Here is a 21,199-nt window from a genome sequence, read left to right as displayed (position 1 = left end):
AATCTGGTATTCAAAAAGTACATTTTATGTATCAAGAAGTACAAGTTAAAAATTTAGAAGACCAAATTTTAAACAATATCTGCAAGTACAAATAATTTCAATAATAAAACAAAGAACTGCAGATGCTGGAGATCTGACACAAAAACAGAATTTGCTGGTGAAACTTAGCAGGTCTGACAGTACCTTTGGGGAGAAAGCAGAGTTAACATTTGCGTCCAGTGACTTTTCATCAGAACAAGTAATTTCTAACACCCTCGTTTCCTTCCCTTCTACCAAATTGTGCTTATTCACATCCAGCCTCAGTAATGTTCAACAGAATGTGAAATTCCTAAGCAAAATTGGTTGCCAATATCTCCTTTGCTGAGTCTGGATGCTTCATTACTTGAAGTAGTGTCCAATTGACTCTGGTAGTCTGACCAATTGATGAAACTTCTCATCAAAGTAACTTATAACTTACAGTGTGATGCAGATATGAGTTTTGAATCTATGACTATGAGGCTTTGAAGCAGGTAACCCAGTATTTTCCTAGGTACTGTATATTAATATCAAAGCATTTCTAAAATTGATTTCTAAGCAGCACTGGTAATAAACCTTCAAATAACAAATAGCTTTACAGCACAGTACTGTGGCATAAATATTATAACTGCCAGAATATTGTGACATTTAAGAGAAATGTTAACAGCAAAACATCCATTTGAAACATTATATAGTTATGCAATATTTCAATTATATTTTACCAATTTATTTGAAATGCTGAATATCTGCTCAAAATTAAATCAGACCTGTATATATGCATAAAGCAGGCTTGTTAAAAATACACCTATACACAGCCATTTAGCTATGTCTTCTAGACTACAGTACCACAGTTCATGTTTTTCTCCATCAGACTATAAACTGAATCCCAGATCATAGGTCTACAGCTTCCAGAAGCTAGACATCTGCTTAATCACCTTCTGATGTTATAACAGCTTAATGGACGGATGAAACACAGTTATTACACAATATCCTATCAGACGGAAAATTATTCTAATGGTTTTGTTTTTATCTCTGTCACCGTTACTGCTATGAAAACCTGTTTCAGGTAAGCCTGGATACCTGTCAGTCTATCATCAAATAGGCCATAAGATTTCTGGCAATGTTTTATAAAGATCTGTGACTGCAAGATGAAATGTATTCAGTCAAGGTTTTACATTGAATAAATACAAACTAGCCTTTAACCAAACTGCACCTTTAGGACAACTCTATATATTAAAATGCAGGTAAGGGCTTAGATATCAAATATAAATGACAGACTGTATCGATTTTCATTGAGCATTTCATCATGGATTTCCTTACAAGGCAGAAGAATAAATTCCCAGAAAATCCATTTGAAAGTATAATACTGGTCATTCAACAAGCAACTAGTTTCGAGGCAATAGGGGAAAATAAATGTTCATACAAGCGGCACACTAGATCCCTTATCCCCTGCGGTTGCAAAACAAATGAAGTTTGCTTCATCTCTAAAGGCATAGCCATATAAAGTAGATGATAATTGAAACAAAAACATTGATGATCTTCACACATATGCATATCGTACATTCTACTTAATGTAAAATTGGCTGAATTGTTTTCCATTTGTTGGTTTAAAAGTCAACATTAATCAATACAAAAGCACAATCTGAATAATCTCAGATGCCTTTATAGCTGGGATTAATAAAGTACTTTTTCTGTCTTCTGTATCAATCCTTGTTTGTTGGTTTATTTTGCTTCCAGACTTAACTAAATGGTCTTAAAGTGAAGTAACATTCACGACTGCATGATAATGGAATTTCTTATAATTAGAGATTTATGAGATATAGATAACTGTGTTTTAATTAAAATGGATGGTCTGGTAGTAAAGTTATGATGCAATTCATATCAGATTTTCCAAGCATAGATTACACATTAGCAGAAAATGAAAGCTAAACATTTCCATTTGAAATTACCTATGTGCAGCTTTCAAATGAACAGTGTGTCAGGAGATAGCATTTGTCCAGATCAGCACCTGATGACTTAAACAAACAAAAACAGGAGGTTATAATGTCTTTTGAGCAACTGAGATGCAAATATGGGTTGCCCAGCAGAGACCTTTTCTTTTTTTTTTCAGGTTAGGGATTTCATCCAGAAGAAGACTACGCTTCTAACTAAGCCCTATAAGCCCGATACAGAGAGTTGTGGCTACGTTCCACAAGCACCCTTTCGGGAGCAGGCACTCTATTCCCTGCTGGGTGGCAGGGCCTGGCAGGATATTAACCAGTGATATGAGATCTGGGAGCAAGAGCTAGGAGTGGAGATCTCTTCTGAAACATGGGAGAACATATGGGAAAATACTTGAAAGATCTCAATCTGCAACAAGACATGTGCTATGCAGTGAAGTTCTGCACAGGGCTCATCTAGCACCAGACCTTCTGGCGAAGTATAAAAAAGGGGCATCTTCAGTGTGCCCCAAATGTAAAATAAATGTAGGTACTCTTACCCATTGCTTCTGGACATGCCACAGGCTCCATGTTTATTGAAGCACTGTGGCGGGAGAGATAGGGAGGGTATTGAGGACTGAAGTCAAGGTAGACCCGATATCTCTCCTCTTAGGTCTACCGAATTTACCATCTTTAGACGGGCATGGGAAGAAACTATTTAATGTTCTTGCATACTGTGCACCGAAGAATATTCTGATGAATTGGGTGTCTGAGAACCCGTCAGGCTTGCTGGGATGGCAGAAATTAATTATGGAACATATTCCCTTGGACTTTTTTTCCCAAACATGGTACACCACACAACAGACCATTTTTATAAAACATGGCAGCCCTACTTGAGTTAGTTGGATATAGACTTGTCAGTTACCTTAACTAGGGTGTTTGTTTAACCAGGATGGTTAGATTTGTCAAGCCCTGGGCCCTGGAGAGAGTCTCCTAAGTTAATACGGGTATATATAAAATGCTCCCGTTCCTTTGTTTGGGAGTTTGCACCGAGCATAGCTGTTCTGTATTTTGTGGTTTTTTTTGCTTTGCTTTCTTTTTTTTTTGGTGTTGCTTTGCACAGTGCTCGGGTTTGTTTTGTATTATAGGGTAGGTTAGTAGTTAGTAGTCAGTAGTTGTATTGTAATTTGTTTTTTTTCTTTTTATTATACTGATATTTGTTATTGATTGTATTTTTCAATAATTTTATATGTTTGTAAAGTTAAAAAAAAATTTGCGAATAAATATATTTACAAAAAAACAAACAAAAACAGAATTGCTCAAGAAACTCAGCATGTTTGGCAACAGCCCAGTGACCCTTCTTCACTTCTAAAGGGTCAGAGGGCTTGAAATGTTAACTGTTTTCTCTTCACAGATGCTCCCATACCTCCTAAGCTGCTCCAGCAATATCTGTCTTTGTTTGTTTCAGATCTCCAGTATCCACAGATCTTTATTTTATATCACCCAAAGATTAACACGGTCTATTTCAAGACGACCTACAGCCATCTCTTCCAGATGGCCGTTCTTTGACTGTGTCTGTGAAAGCATTTGTTTATACCATCTGTTTATTTCAGGCTTCATTTGAGAACATATAACTGTGCATGTATCACCTGAGTGAACTTGCAATCAATGGTAGAACTGAATAGATCATGGATATCCTTTCCGTCAAGATGCACAATTATGGATAGCTTTGGCCAGTGGGAAATGGGATTTTGTTGCAAGTGCAGGGGTCTACTAAGTACAGACAGACACTGACATAGAAAGAGTGATGGTCATTCAAGCCTCTTTTGCCATCAAATCAAGATTGCGGCTGATCTATACCTCAATGCCATTTACCACCTTTAATCCATATACCTTGATAAGCTTACCTTGTAAAACCATATGTCTCAATGTGGGAAATTTAAAAGGATCCAGCAAAGCTAGTCTTTTGTTGGAAAGAGTCCAAATTTCAATTATGTTTTCGCTTCTCAATTTCACTCTTAAATGGCTAATCTCTAAATTTAAGACAATGCCTTCATCAGGGGGAGCAGTTTCTCTCAGCCTGCCCAAACATTGTATGATGTGGAGGTGCTGGTGCCGTAGTAGGAGGACAAAGTCAGATGTCACACACCAGGTTATAGTCCAACAGGTCTATTTGAAATCACAAGCTTTTGGAGCTTAGCAATTCAGCTGAAGGGACTACGCTCCAAAAGCTTGCTATTTCAAATAAACCTATTGGACTATAACCTGGTGTCCTGTGACTTCTGACTTTATCATTGTAAATACCTTGATTTGATAAATTCCCAACGGTCTAAACTTGAGAATAAAATTTATTGAATAAATTAATTATCTGGTAACACAGAACTTGAATATTGCTGAAAACAGAAACATATTGCTGAACATAGAACGAGGAGCAGGACGAGGCAATTCAGCCCCTTGAGCCTGCTCCACTACTCAATACAATCCTGGCTGATCTCATCACAGTCTCAACTCCACTTTTCTGTCTGCTCCCAATATCCCTTTATCCCATTACTAATTAAAAATCTATCTCCTCTTTAAAGTTATTCACTGACTTGGCATCCAACACACTCTGGAATTTCACAGATTCACAACCATTTGAGAGAAGTAATTCCTCTCCATTTCTGTTTTAAATCTGCCACTTCCAGCCTAATACTATACTTCTCATTTTACATTGATCCACAAAGGGAAACATCCTTGTTAGAGAGGAATTTTAAGAAGAGTCTGAGTCCTGTGTTCAGTAGCACAAATCAATCTTTATTCAAAGTTTCTTACCACACAGCATAGGAGAGGGCTCTAGGATACTCTATCTTTCCAATAAAGTACAAGATATTTATATATTCCACATTACAACATTTACATGCAACATTGATATCAGCTCTTGCCACCAGACGTTTGCCAGCAGCATCATACTGAGAGGATGATGTTTGTTATCTTCTGGAGCTGTGATTATTTTCCTGAGATCAAAATGGCTAAGTAACGTTTTATAATTGTCCCTCTAACAATGTTGTTTTCCAGTGCCCTTTCATGAGGTTATGTTTATAACCTTCATTATATATCAATCGTCATATAGACTCTGGTCCTTGGTGTTTACACTATTTGTCCTTCAGCATCCTGCTGATGGGATGGAGAATTCTCTTCACTATCTACAGCCATTTGTCTCAAAGAATTTAGCTAAATTCCCTCAGGTTAATTTTTTTTAGTCACTCTTATCCATTTGGATACAGAACTGGCTTGAAGGTAGGATTCAGAGGTGGTGGAGGGTTGCTTTTCAGGCTGGAGGCCTGTGAGCAGCACTGTGCCATAAGGATGGATGCTGGATCCACTGCTTTTTGTCATTTATATAAATGATTTAGATGTGAACAATGGAAGATGGTTACAAATTTGCAGATTACACCAAATTTGGTGCTGTTGTGAACAGCAAAGAAGGTTACCTCAGAGTAAGATCGGACCTTGATTAGATGGGTCAATGGACTGAGGGGTGGCAAATGGAGTTTAACTTAGATAAATATGAGATGTTTGCATTTTGGGAAGACAAAACAGGGCAGGACTTACACATATAATGGTAAAATACTCAGTATCGTTGCTGAATAAGGAGACTTGGAGTGCAGGTTCATAGTTCATTGCAAGTGGAGTTGCAGGTAGACAGGATAGAAAAAAAGGCATTTGATATGCTTGCCTTTGATGAGCCACTGCATGAGTATAGGAGTTGGGAGGTCATGTTGTGGTTGTACAGGACATTGGTTAGGCCACCTTCGGAATACTATACACAAGTTTGGTCTCCCTACTAATAGGAAGAATGTTGTGAAACTTTGAAGGGTTGGAGGATTTGAGCTATAGGAGAGGCTGAAAAGGCTGGGGCTATTTTCCCTGAAGCATCAAAAGGCTGAGGGCCGATCTTCTAGAGCTTTATAAAAGCATGAGGCACATGGGTATGGTGAATTGCAATGGTCTTTTCCCCGAGTTGGTGGAGTCCAGAACTGGAGGGCAGAGGTTTAAGGTAAGAGGGGAAAGATTTAAAAGGGACAACCTTTTCACACAGAAGGTAGTGTGCGTATGGAATGAGCTGCCAGAGGAAGTGGTGGAGGCTGTAGATTACAACATTTGAAAGGCAGATGGATGTATATGAATAGAAAGGGTTTAGCAGGATATGGGCCAAATAGTACTAGATTAATTTAGGATATCTGGTTGACATGGATGAGTTGGACCAGAGGGTCTGTTTCCATGTTGTACATATCTATGACTCTGTTATAATTTCAGTATATTTACATGTATAATATGTAATAACAATACCTTACAAAGCTTTTGATAATAGTGGGATCAGACTTTTCCTTCTACATTTTACCAAATATTAAGTTTTCTATTTCCCACTAAGATTTCTACGAGGCACTTCATTATCTTATCTGGTCACCATGAGCATGAAGGTCATGATTCTGACTGTGGAAACTGCTGCCTCAACTAACAATTCTCTTCAGCCATCAGCAACTCCAACAATCCTCTCTCCATCTACTTTGTCAATCCCCTTTTGGAGCTTATATATCTCAGTACAATTTCCCTTTATCCTTTTAAACTTTAGGGAGTATAGACCTAAATTGCTCAATCTTTCCTTTTTAAAACTTTTACTTTGTGTTCCATGCGACATGCAAGAATGAAAAATTCCAAATCATCAGGGAGCGAGGATGGTGGTTGGGGCTGGTATAGACTTTGCAAATAAGACCTGGTTGAGTACAATCTGTATTGTACCTCTTATTAACAAATGAAGGAATATACCCAAAACAAAATTGTTGTTGTTAGTATGATTCCACAATCAAACAGTGCCTGCTAAGTGTGTTAACAGCTGCGCTACAACCAATTTAAAATTACCAGTCATGCTCACAATGTTACAATATAGATTGGAGTCGTGCACTCTCCCTCTCTAGTCCTAGTAATGGTCAAAACTACCCAGTTACCAAAATAACAAACTGTATACATCCCTTACGTTAGGTGCAGAATAAAAAAAAAATCAACCCAGTTCCTTTAACCAACAACAAACTTATTGATTTATTATAAAGCAAAACCAATTTTGATAAGATGCAAGTCTGGTTAACACATACAGTTTGAGAATCTACATATTTTCTCTCAAAATAACAGAACAAAAATAAATATACATTAAATGGGGAAAATAAAATTCTCTGCAAAGACAGATTTCTTAGAAAACAATACTTTGACAAATAATTATTAGTTCCCAAAGGAGTAAAGGAGAAATTACAAAATATTCAAGATAACTTTTAATATGTATCCTCTCACACAGTATTACTAAATACTAAATACAGGCAGTTGTCTCTGAGACCTTTGCAGACGCAGTTCACTCAGAAATTGTCAAGAAGAAACTCCTTCAGATGTTTAGCGGGAGAACACTGAATTCATAACAAGGGCTTCATAAAAATGCCGAGGCTGAGCTGGGTAGCCTTGTTCTCTCAGTAGGTTGTTTGCCATTGCTCATGTAGTTACAGAAGAAGGAAAACTTTCTGTAGCCTTTTTCTGCAACACCCCTATCTCCTTGCCCTCTCTTGGCCTTTCTGTGACTATTGGAGAAGCTACTACCAAACCATTCCCCAGGAGTAGGTTAACTCTATCAATAGGCAAACTGTGGACATCTCCTATAGTTGCTATCCCAGATATCAGATAACACTCAACTGCATCCGATACAACAGTGCAATATCATTATCATTCACTAAAACTTTGGCCTTCAAAGTAATTTCTGCTCGTAAAGTTATGCCTTTTCCCAGCAACAGTGTTACACAGTATCCCTAAGGCTAATTATAGGTTTTCCTACCTCATAATGGATAAGGAGTTGCTCTTCCTATTGCCAAGAATTCCCTGTCAATATCAGGTATCTTGTTTACCTCATCCATATTGACAGTGGTGTTTGTACTTGGCCTTACAGGCACAAACCAAAAGGCAATGTGGGCTATTGTATGCTTTGCTGAGATACTTTTATCTGCATTGATATTGTGTAGTGATAATTTCCATGGATATACTCCACAGCAATGTGCAGGAAGATGTTCCACTTTGCGACAATGGAAACAGTCAAAGTTTTATATATTTCTTCCACCCTCAGCAACTTCCTTTCTGGCCTGAGGCGGCGATCCTGGGGCACTTTCACCCGTCCGTTCTCATCACTACCTATTTGCCTTTCTTTCACCCTCCACACCTTCTAACATTCTTGAGTTTGAGGGTGTGACAGAAAGAGACCTTGGATTTGTAGACAAAATTGTGATCATTAGCCATCGTAGCTGCCTATACTGATGTTGAAACTTTCCAGTTCCCTATGTGGGTGTTTACTAATGGAGAGTGGATTTTTAAATTATTCCAAGAGAATTATTAAGTGCCTTTCTTTTCCTTTAAAGCCCGAAGTTATCTTGCTTTATTCTCATAAAATCTATGCAAGTTTGCCTGACTATTTCTGAAGGTTCTGAAATTTCTGCCTGTGAGTCTCACGGACCAAACTGTAAGCACTAGAAGTATTGTTTTTGCCTCCTTATAGGCTATTGGGGCAGCCTCGGACTGCAAATTAGCACTGCTGGTAAGCCTACTTTGCATGAGCCATATCCATTTTCCTTTTAGGCACTTTATGCGTTTACTGACCTTTTCAAAAGATGTTTTTTTTTTAAAAAGGCCTCTATATCCCTTTCAGCAAACTTTGGAAGGCTTTCAAAAATTTAAATAGTTCACCAATGGGTTTTGGGTTGGACTCAGATCCTTCCTACCAGAAGACTCCTAGAAACTAGAGACATCCTTTTCCTTCTGTTGTAACTTTTTAAGCTTGTATTCATTTACACACTATTTCTCCTTTTGCTCTCTTCCTCCCTCCCTGTGGTTTTTACGTCTAACTTTATAAATAAGTTTTTCCTTTTTTCATTTCCTCTCTCTGAAGTGCTTTTAAGATCAGGTGTTCTTCTCATTATCAATTGTCTTTTTTGTTCAATTTTAATAATTTTTCTTGTTTAAGCTTATTCATTTGCAACTGAGTTCCAGCCAATTCCACTGAATTACTTCTGGATTGCATCCTTTATTTCCAAGTTGAAATGTGCTATTACCTCAATTACATCTGCTTTCTTTGCCCCTAGTTCTAAATTAAACTGTAACCTTTCTGCCAATGCTATGAGCCCAATCTTGGTTTGCTGTCACTTAGGGAAAAAGCATCCTTCCCCAGAAAGTCTTAGTTAAGTGACAGATCCAGTTTGGTTCTATATGTTTTGGTTTCATAAGCATTACCCTAATGCACAGGAAACCTGACATCCTTTCTTTTATCCAGTTCAGTTATTACTACTATTCTTCCAAATACACATTTCCGACTTTGAACTATTCTGGATGAGTTCCCACTTGTGTATTACGACCAAGATTGCTAAGTGCACTGCCTCTCTCTCTCACTACCCTACTACTCTACCAGTCAAAATATATACTGAAATGATTTACACAGTTACTGATATGATGAAATATACACCTTATCTGTATTAGATTTGGAATTTAAAAATCTATCAACCCAGTTCTTTTGTGGGCGGCACGGTGGCACAGTGGTTAGCACTGCTGTCTCACAGCGCCTGAGACCCGGGTTCATTTCCTGCCTCAGGCGACTGACTGTGTGGAGTTTGCACGTTCTCCCTGTGTCTGCGTGGGTTTCCTCCGGGTGCTCCGGTTTCCTCCCACAGTCCAAAGATGTGCAGGTCAGGTGAATTGGCTATGCTAAATTGCCTGTAGTGTTAGGTAAGGGGTAAATGTAGGGGTATGGGTGGGTTGCGCTTCGGCGGGTCGGTGTGGACTTGTTGGGCCGAATGGCCTGTTTCCACACTGTAATCTAATCTAATCTAATCTAAAAAATCTAAAAAACTAATAGCAAAATTATTGGTTATAAAACAAGATTTAATTAGTAAATATGTACAGCTAGTTAGCACACAGTTTAAAATATGAAAATATAAATACTTACCTCTCTAAATAACACAACACACATCTGTACATAGGCACATACAAGAGGTAGAGGGAAAAAAAAAAGATTTTCCCCACAGAAATTGAGTCTGGAGAAATAATTCTTTGGTAAATAATTGTTAGCTTTTGATGGAAAAATGAAGTATGAAATGTTTAAAATAGTTTTTGGTTAGCATACTGGCACACGTATAGACAGTTATCACCAACACTGGTAGTTATCTCTGAGACTTTTGCAGATTCAGTTCACTTAAGAGTTGTCAAGAAGAACTCTTACCAGGTGTTTTTTCAGTAGAATAAATTAATCAGGATTTTAATCCTCACATTGAACTCTCAAGGGTTTCTCAGAAAGGCAGGGGTTGAGCTGGTTAGCTGTTTTTCTCTCAAGAGGATGTGACCCAACTGAAATTCAAATCATTTCCAAAACAATGTTACATACTCCAGGCAGGTAATTTCCAGTAATTCCAGAACTAACTGAAGATATGACTTCTAGTAAATCGAGGAGCTCCAAGCTGTTTGGCCAGCTCAAACCATGTAATTTCAAATAAGTGGTTTTGAAAAAAAAAATCTCACTGTCCTTTCCATGATTGTTTAAAACAAAACACTACATTCAGGTTTGTAATTGCATACAGTCCACAATTTTTAAACAAGTCCTCAAAAACAAGTATTGATGAAAAGTCTTTATAATAGTATTGTTATTCATATATACTTGCTAAAATTGAGGTAGGTTTTGACGCAGGAAGCCGCTGATAAAAGGGATACATTCAAGCTTTGCACCTTTTTTGAATTGCGTAGGAGTTTGGGAAGCTTATAGTTCCCTATTGTTTACTCCATGACAATGCCTCAGCCAATCAGTCACCTTACCTGTCGATCAGTAATCCTTTCCCGTTTATGATTGTCTGAGAGTTGACGTGACGTCCTTTTATTTGTAGGCTCGATGGGCTGAATGGCTTCTTTCTGCACAATAGGGATTCTATAATTACATCTCTCCTGAGGATTACAGCTCAAAGCAGAACACAGTTCTGCGGAGGGGGTCTGACCAAGGCTATATACAATTAAAGAATTACTTCCTCATGTTTGGCCATCAAAATTATTCGGGCTAATTCTGAAACCTTGGGTAATCAGCTAGATTGGCTCACCTAGTAGTTGGCAAAACTTATCTAAAATCATCCAGTGGGTTCCTCTTTTATAGTTTGTGATGCCTTTCCAAAAAGTACCAGTCACAAAGAACTTCAAGTATTTTAGTTATTTAGGTAACATGAGAAAAAGATGCAGAAGCGGATTATTTGGCCCCTTGAGAAAGCACAGCAGTTCACTAAGTCATGAGTTAACTCCACCTTCTCGTGGATGAAAGAATTTAGGACAGGGTGATAACTAACATCATAAATTGCGATTTAACATTGCTACTGATTTTTGATCAGCTTTGGAAGCTGTGGAGAATAGTTTAATCTACTTTACATTAAGATATATAGATTATATACATATTTGCAAAGCAGTACATAATTTTCAATTTCAGTTAATTTGAGATAAGGTTATTTTTGCCCCATGGTACTCTAGTAGTAAGCTCAGTATTAAAGAAAAAAGTGAGGATAATTGAGTATAATTAAGATAAAAAATTATAATACATTTATATATAAACACACACAAAAAAATACTGGCATTCATTGTGCCTTTCACTCTTTCATGATCTTGGAAATACCAAAGCATGTCACAGATAGGGAAACTGTAATTCAAGGAAAATGGCATTTGTGCAAGCATGGTTACACAAATAGTAGTATGATAAATGAACAGATAATCTATTGTGTTGTATCATGTGAGGAATAAGTATTGACCTCTGATCACTAGCAGAACTTCTCTACTCATCTTCCAATGACGGCGTTGAGATCTTTTACATCCACTTGAGAGGGGAGAGTAGCTTTTTATTTGTCACTTCTACCATATACAACTGATAGAGTAAAAACGAGACAGCGTTCCTCCAAGACCGAGGGTGCTACATGGACAGCACAAACTAAACAATTATACACGGCATGAAGTGCAAAACATGCAAGTTACAGCATAACAGAAGAATGTTAAGTAATAGACATTTTTCTAGCAGCAATACAAAAGAATTTCAGATGGGAAATAGTCCGATTATACTGTGTTTAAGGAGCCCGATGGCTTGGGGGAAGAAACTGTTGTACTCCATACTGTATACTCCAGTATCTTCTGCCAGATGGAAGGAGGGAGAAGAGTTTGAGTGAGGGGTGTGTGAGATCTTCCACAATGCTCTTAGCCTTTCGGATGCAACGTGAGGTGTAAATGTCAGTAATGGAGGGAAGACAGACCCTGATGATCTTCGAGTCTGTCCTCACTATCCATTGTAGGGTCTAACGATCAGAGATGGTGCAATTCCCGAACCAGGCAGTGATGCAGCTGCTCAGGGTACTCTCAATGATCCCGCTGTAGAATATGGTGAGGATGGGGGGTGGGGGGGGAGGTGGGCTTTCCTCAGCCTGCGCAGAAAGTAGAGACGCTGCTGGGCTTTCTTGGCTACGGAGCTGCTGTTGAGGTACCAGGTGAGATTCTCTGCCAGATGGACACCAAGAAATCTGGTGCTCTTCACGATCTCCACAGGGGTGGGGGGGGGGGGAGCTGTCAATGTCCAGTGGAGAGTGGTCTTTCCATGCCCTCCTGAAGTCAACAACCAACTCCTAACTCTTTTGGCTTGTCCACGTGGAGACACAGGTTGTTGGCTCTGCATCAATCAGTTAGCTGCTGCACCTCCTCTTTGTTTGCTGGCTTGTTGGTTGTGCTGATGAGACCCACCACAGTTGTTTTAACAGTGAACTTGATGATGCGATTTGACCTGTGCATCGCTGCACTGTTGTGTGTCAGCAAGGTGAATAGCACTGGACTGGGGGCCCCCTTGCTCAGTGTGATGGTGTTCGAGATGCTGTTCCCGATCCAGACAGACTGAGGTGTCCCAGTCAGTAAGTCTAGGGTTCAGTTATAGAGGAAGGTAGATAGGACCTCAGCTTGACACTACTCCCAAAAAATGGCATCTTTGACAGTGCAGTGTTGCCACTGTCCTGCCCCCTATAAGTGCTGGATTAAATTGGGGGCTTGAATCTCTGCAGTAGTGGAGACTCAAGCCAGGACTATCTAACTCCAAGTTGGGAGACAGAATGCTAATTTCTGTGCAGCTAATCAATTAAATAATCACAAACTAAAATAATCAAATCAATATGGGTTTTCTTCTTCTATTCCAAAATACTTCAGCCAAATAGTGCTTAGAATTCTTCTAAATAGATTAGAATTCCTCAACATTCATGAGCATAGTCCTATCAAATAACTGGAGAGAATCACTGAGATCTGAGATGATGTGACAGATCAATTATTTTGGTAAGAGAGGAGCCTGTAAGATTTACTTAGTCATTAAAAGAATCATTCCATAAAACAAAAAATCCACTTAATATTAGTGTCAGAAACTGTGAGGAAAAGAAGATAGGATCTGTGTGCGTGGAGAATAAGCTACATTTGCAACAACCTCTCTAATTCCACAAAGGAAACTTCATACCACAAAATTGGGCTCTATACACCCAGAGTTTCAACGCTAATGGTGCTTTTTGATATCAAAGTAGAATCTGGACAATACACTTCTGCTGCCATGTATGCAGAGAGCCATCTTGCTGAGAACATAGCATGGAAGATAGGAATGTGTGACAGAAGGATGCAGAATAGGAATGTTAATCATACCCACTTAGCCAATAAAACCAAGTGTTGACAGCACTTTTTTTTAGCTCATTGTTCCAGCTGATGTCCTCTGTTAAATACAGACATCTGAACATTTGAGCAACAATAATAAATGAGGTTAGCCCACCTGACTCTCATTGAGATCGTGGAACTGTCTGGTGGTTTGAAGGGGTTATTTAAAGTTGCTGCAGTCAACATTGCACATGGAGAAATCCTTAGCTGTGAGTGGAAGTGTTCTGATCAGATCATTTGCTCCCAATCATGGGCGTTTTAGAAGCAAAAGCCTTTGGAGTACAAAATGAAGATGATGAAGCAGCAGCAGAAAAGATAACAGGCTGTTATCGTGCCTCTGCACAGTACCAGTATCTGAATGAGAAGTGCAAGCATGAGTCAGAGTGCGGCATTTCTTCTTGAATATGTAGCATTTCTGGATATTTCAAAGATTAAAAGCATAAGTTCGCATTAAGATGAGGAAAGCAGGGGGAAACAAGAAGAGAATGTTCACACCATTTGAAGCTTGCATATGACAGGATATAATGAACTGGGGAGGTGTGGGAAGTTATCTAGGATCGGACTTTATAAAGGTTTATAACATTATGATAGGCGTGGATAGGGTGAATAGTCAAAATCTTTCCCCCAGGGTAGTGGAGTCCAAAACTAGTGGGGAAAAAAGTTTAAGGTGAGAGGGGAAAGATTCAAAAGGAACCTAAGGGGAAACCTTTTTTATGCAGAGGGTGGTGTGTGTATGGAACGAACTGCCAGACGAGTTGGTGGAGGCTGGTAAAATTACAACACTTAAAAGACCTCTGGACGGGTATATGAACAGGAAGGGTTGGAGGGATATGGTCCAATGCTGGCAAATGGGACCAGATTTATTTAGAATACCTATTCGGCATGGACAAGCTGGACCAAAGGATCTGTTACTTGTGCTGTACATCACTATGACTATGACTCTATGGGACATATGGTCAATCTCTACGATTTTACCTCTGACATTGACCACAATCTCAGTTACATTTTCACCATGAGATTAAAACCTGCAATCATGCCTGTTCTCCTGTTGGTCAGATGCTGTTACCTCTGAATATGGCCATCTCATCTTGTGAGAGGGGGAGTGTCATAACAAGTACAGCCTGCAAATTGAATAACTGGAAGAGCAAGTGATGAATAGAGGGATACGTGGGCCAGTGGTTAGGATATAGCAAATAAAGGTGCACCTACTAATCTTGATTACTCCAGTAAGGTAATCAAACAATTTTGTGGCACTGTACCCATATTCTTAGAGATGGACCGTCATTGGACCCCAATACCTATTTGCTCTCCTTGTCTTCATAATGCCTGTCTAGAGGGCCTTTTTGCCTCCAGACAGATGAGGAGCTTTCTCCTTCAACACCAAAACTTTTAATGCTATATAAAGAATCTAAGGGTTTCCTTTAATGCCTATTGTACCATTTACACTTTGCTTTCTGTTCAAAGACATTTTTAAATTTCTGTTCTGGCAGCTGCTCTAGAAAACATGCACCTCTCTCTTCAGATGTTTGGGCTGTTTTTAAGATGTGCAAGCCAGTTTAAGTGGTGCTAGCATTGTAGAATGTTGGGGTCCAATGCTGTGTTGTGCCCCAGATGCCACAGTAGGGCACGAAGGGGAAAAGACAGAATAATTTCTGAAAGGGGAGGGAAGTTGGTCAGCACTCATTGTACAGATGGGAGCCAATGGCATAGGAAAGTTAGATGTGGAGGCTTAGAAGGAACAGATAATTACAGTACAAGGCATTAACATTAACCGTCTCAGATTCACTTTCACTAACATCTATTGGGCAAGTTACAGAGGTAAAGATCAGGAAATGACAGGTTCAAACTCTTCAAACTGCGATGAGTTCTGGTAAAAGGGGAACATCTGCAGATGGATACACTTTATCCATACTGAACTGATATGAAGGTCCTTGTAAATGCGGTGAATGGAGTTGTAGGGGAACATAGAAACTAACAAAAGCTATTTAAGAATAGGTAGAATAAAAAAGAAAAATACATCTGTTATGAAGACACATAACGAAGGGAAAGTAGGAATGGGACATGGAGAAAGATAGAGAAGGGCTAAAGTATAGAAAGGAAAAAACATTTACACATAAATTTAAATGGATCTGAGTGCTGTTTTTGTACATTAATTACTCAAAAATAAAGCTGGGAGCTACAGGCATTTGTCAGAATGGAGGAGCACAATGTTACAAATTTGATGGATTGCAGGCTTCAGTAATGTTATGATCCTAAATACCCCTGGTTATAAAAACAGATGCAAAGAATATTGCAGTAATGGTTTTATTAATTAAAGACTCAATTACAGACACAAAAAATAACATGATTTAAGTTTCATAAATGGCACTGAGGTAAGTGACCAGATAATACTTTTTAGTTTTGTTGTCCCAGGGGGAATACTGATCAGAATATCAGAGTCACTGCAACCCACCCTGGCTTTTCTTTTAATGTTATGGAATCGGTTACATTTACCTGAGATGGCTGGTGAAGTCTTGGGTTAAAATCTCAACAGAAAGATTGCATTTCCAACAGTGCAGAACTCAGTTCTGACTCAGTGGCAACACTGTTAGCACTGATCCGAGACTGACATCGGAGATGATTTAAGGTTTGCATTATCTGTTGTAATGGATCTCTTTCACAATTCATTATACCATCTTTTTATGCCATACAAATCCCCATTCGACCTAGAGCATTTCCAGCACCAGGTGGTAAGATCTACTTTAAACAATCTCATAAGGAATTGTGTGCTGAGTAACACAGCAAAAAGAATGTATCACTTTCATGAGTAGTTTAACTTTTATGGTCTAAACTATTCACTTTTACGATAAAAATAGGTAGCAGGTGAAACATTCATGCATAGACTCAGAATGGCTCTTGCCACCTGTCCAAAAAGTATGAATTAATATTGCTGACAAATTGGGCCACTTTTGCTCTTTCCTAACAGAATAGCTGTACCTTATTAAAGTTAAGAATTTTAATGATAAATGATGTTGTTAGAAGTCCATATTTCTGCAGTTGATATTGTCTAAACCACTGGGTTCTTGTGTATTATGGGACTTCCAAGGAATTTCTGATATATTAAAATTATAGTACAACATTGGATATATCCTATTACAGGGTAGGGTAACCAACTAAGTACTTTAAAATGCAGCACAAGAGTGTGAAATTTGCTCATGTAGTGTAGGTTGAGCCCAATGGGTGAAAATAGATTCAATGCAGTCTTAAATCAAAGACTAGGAGAATGTGAGTATTGCAGATGCTGGAGATCAGAGTCGAAGAGTGTGGAGCTGGAAAAGCACACCCAGTCAGGCAGCATCCGAGGAGCCGGAAAGTCGACATTTCGAGCATAAGCTTTTCCTGATAAAGTGCTTATGCTCAAAACTCTCCTGTTCCTCGGATGCTGCCTGACCGGCTGTGCTTTTCCAGCAGCATACTGTTTGACTTAAATCAAAGACTGTCTTTCTTTTGCAAAACAATGCAAATGCAATTTAACTGTAACAATTGGTGAAAACATTGGCTTCAAGTTGGGAATAGGTATCCCTAATGGCAGAATCTTCCAGTACCTGCATAATATGGACTATGGTGAAAAATGTGGGAAAATCAGATGAGATATCCATGGACACCCTTCTTGATGTTGAGACCAAGATATCGCAATTTCCAACCAACTTTGGACATTGAGGCAAGATTCTCACTAGTGAGTGGCGAGAGGTCAATTAGCAGGGAATATCGATCATTAGCTCCCTCAACATTACTTCATCTTACTTTATTAATATGCAGTCTCCCATTCTACTACTTGCTGGATAGAAACTCAATGCAGAGAATTCCCCACAAGAAAATCAGTGTGATATCTGATGACTCCTGTTTCTTTCTCTGACCTCCACCTTGGGCACCCAGCATCACACCATGGGGCATAATTCACAGGCAGTGACAGCATGCAACCCAGGTCCATGACTTTTGAAATATATCACCTCTCCATGATCAGGTTTGGTCCGGGACTCATGGTGTCAAGTGCAATCTGCATTGCATTCCGTAATCTCTCAATTCCCAATTGTAATCTAAAAATGGAAAATAGCTATGACCACACCTGGAGGGGTGAAGTCGGAGTTTGTTTCTGCTGTAAAACACAGGTTTCACTTCTGAGCAACTGTAGGTGTGTCGAGGGGCAACTACATTAATCACACGTGTGGAGAATACAGTTTGATATCACTTGTCTAACTGTGTGGGGTGTAAATGCTGGTCACAAACAATGTCAAACTTATCATTTGCCATTGCAGATTGAAGATTGTTTGTGAAGCAGATGTAATCCCAGGCAACCTTAAAAAAAGTCAACTGTGAGTTACTAAGCCCATAATGTGACAGCTCATTGGCTGTACAGGAACGCAGAACCAATTCCCTTCCAACTTGAACTGTAAGAATAACGCAAGATGCTCTTATTATCTCTGATGCCTTTCATGGGTGCTGATAAGCTGGGAGGAGAAGTGTTCAATACTCATGCAGCATTTACAAGCTCCTACCATATCTTTGAGACATGACTGATTTGCTACACCTGAAACATCAACTTCTCCACCTCCTGATGCTGCCTGGCTTGCTGCATTCTTCCAGCCTCCTGCATGTCTACCTTGCATTCATTGAAGACATTCCATTACCCTCCTTGTTGGAGTGCTCCTTATCTGACTGTATGGAGGAGTAGTCTAAACTATCATTTGTAAGTGGTGTCAATGATGACGGCTCACATTATGAAGAACTTCTATCTGTTTTTATCTTTCCCACACAGCTGTTTTTCAAGCATGACTGATAGATCTAACCACAGCAGGGCCGATCGATACTATTATTGTGAAGCAATGAAGGCACAGAGAACTGAAGAAGGGACAGATGTGCCAGCAAGCCCTGGACCAGTAGCAACCTCCAGTAAATGCTGAACAGCCTCTACATGAAAAGGTCACAGTTGAAATTTGCTCCAGGATGTGCAGGAGGTACAGGATGGCCAGAGATTGTCATCCTCAATGCCATTTTCTCCATATGAGCGAGGTAGTGTTAGCAAGGACAGAAGATCTATGGGACACTGTCATAAGACTATACCAGTTGCTGAAATGGGATCTGTGAGCTGAAAGAGTGTCTGGTCATTCTATCCCTGTTGCTGTCAAGGTGATAGGGGCCTTGAACTTTTACATAACTGGATCCCTCTAAGGAAAGGTAAGAAAAGTAACCTGTGTGGCCTGATGCTTAAACAGCAATAGGTGTAAAAGTATGCAGTTGCACGTGCAATGAAATATCAGCCATTCCATTTATGTGCTATGGGAAGGTAGATATGCAGGAGGCTGGAAGAATGCAGCAAGCCAGGCAGCATCAGGAGGTGTTGGTCTGTAGATGCTTGTCCCACACTTTGCACAATGAAGTATGCACAATAAAGGGTGCACAATTGAGATCCCCAGATAATGCTGATACCAGGGATCCCAGGATAGCCTGGCAGTGGGGAGTACATTTGACTGTGTGGAGAATCGGGCTAACATTGGACAAGAGGGGTGATAACTAAGTTAATTAGATGATCATGCAAGGAAACACGCTTGGCTGAGAGAAAACCTCAGCAAAACTTGATGAAAACGAAACTTAGCCAACTTAGGAAAAATTCAGTCCTTCGATTCTCTTTAGTATGCTGAATTACATATATTACAGTCAAGATTAATTAAAAAAACCCAGAACTGCCACAAGTTCTGCGAGGCCACACAAAGCATGGATAAAATAGAGAAAGTTCTCAAATTGTATAATAAATTTCTTAGGAATTTATATTGTTGTGGTCAGTGTTGTCCATGTGCTCTGAGAAAAAAAAGGTTAAGGGGAGAAATTTGTTTGCATAGCACTACTTCTAATGGCACCACATAGGGGGCCAGGCAGCGCTGTAAACCTTTATTTGCATGATGTTTTGCATTGATAACATCGAAGAATGCCACATGATCTAGGCAAGCAACATTCAATGGTATAATTGACTTAAATCTCACAAACAGGTTTTTCTTCCAGTAAATTCCTCAAGTGTTAATATACAATATTCCTGCTGCTAAAGAAGGGTGTTTGTAACACACAAGTAGTGAATGCTGAAAGAGAATAGCTTTACATTCAGTGCAAATTAGCTAAAATCCCCAAGTCAGCTATTACAAGGGGGCATAGCTTTAAATTAAGGGGGGGTAGGTATAGGACAGATGTTAGGGGTAGGTTCTTTACTCAGCGAGTTGTGAGTTCATGGAATGCCCTGCCAGTAGCAGTGTTGGACTCTCCCTCATTATGGGCATTTAAGCGGGCATTGGATAGGCATATGGAGGATAGTGGGCTAGTGTAGGTTAGGTGGGCTTGGATCGGCGCAACATCGAGGGCCGAAGGGCCTGTACTGCGCTGTATTCTTCTATGTTCTATAAGTCCACCTACCTTTACCACCCAATTACATTTTTAATGATATGTAGCATCTATGAGTAATCATCTTACTAATAAAGTGATGCAATGAAAGACTAAAATGTGTTTTTTTTCAGGGATAATATCAACGGTTACTTTTAATTATATATATATATATTATATATATATCATTTTTCCAATAGAAAACTTCCAAATTATTTCAACTGATAATTTGACAGTATGCTGAAGACATACTGACAGTATGCTGAAGACAACATTGTGAGGATGATTGAGACTTCTACAAATGGCTTTCCTGTGATTCATTTTAAACAACAGAATTTGCTAATTGTACTGAATTTTAATTTCTGTATGCTATTTTAACATTTGCTGATCATATTTAAACTTGGAAAAATTATAGTTTATGAACAAATTTACAGTTACTAAATAATGTAGAATTTAAAGTAAACACAAATTCCATTTTTCATACTTAAAGATCTGTGTGATGAGGCTGTGATATAGCTGGAGCAGACATTTATGAAAAATGGTATTTGGCACAGCTGGGCAGCCATGTTTTCTTATGACAAATATAGGCAAGGATAGTCATTAAAGGTGAACGTTTCATCATGGAAATTATCTTTGATAATGGTCTCATTTAAACACTGGGCGGAACTTAACACTGTCCTTCATGACGAGTTGATGGTGGGAATGCTGGATATTTAAACAGATGGAAGGGCAGCAAGTGGAGAGGCCACAGTCTTCCTGCCTCCACCTTGATTAAATCTGTGGAAATAATTCTGCCCCATCCTGAAGTGAGGAAGTTAGTAAGGAAGAAACTCCACCTGAAGGTTCATATCACCACAGCTGGTATTGATTCAGAAGTGGGTGGGATGCCTGCCATTGAAGAAGCATGGTAAGTAAACACATGCAGGAATGTTTGCAGACTCTTGCAGTGGGGGAGAAAAGACAGCAAAAGGCACTCGGCATTCACATTCTTTCCTTATCTTTTCTTGTTGTCTACATCCCCTCCACACCTGAAACCTGCCTTCATACCATCACCAACAGTTTTACAAAGGTGTCGGACTGGCAGCAGTCACCGTATCCCTGGTATCGCTAATGTTCAA

The 21,199-nt window shown here is 39.2% G+C and overlaps 1 protein-coding gene across 1 annotated transcript in view; it reads right to left on the bottom strand.

Annotated features, from left to right (window-relative positions):
- Positions 1–21,199, bottom strand: part of gpatch2 (G patch domain containing 2) — a 304,781-nt gene that overhangs the window by 4,329 nt on the left and 279,253 nt on the right.

Source organism: Chiloscyllium plagiosum, unplaced genomic scaffold (genome assembly GCF_037043375.1).
Source record: "Chiloscyllium plagiosum isolate Xiang-an unplaced genomic scaffold, Cpla_swu_hap1 HiC_scaffold_10, whole genome shotgun sequence".
Lineage (NCBI taxonomy): Eukaryota > Metazoa > Chordata > Chondrichthyes > Orectolobiformes > Hemiscylliidae > Chiloscyllium > Chiloscyllium plagiosum.
Note: the sequence above shows the minus strand (reverse complement) of the source record. Positions and strands in the feature narration are given on the sequence as shown.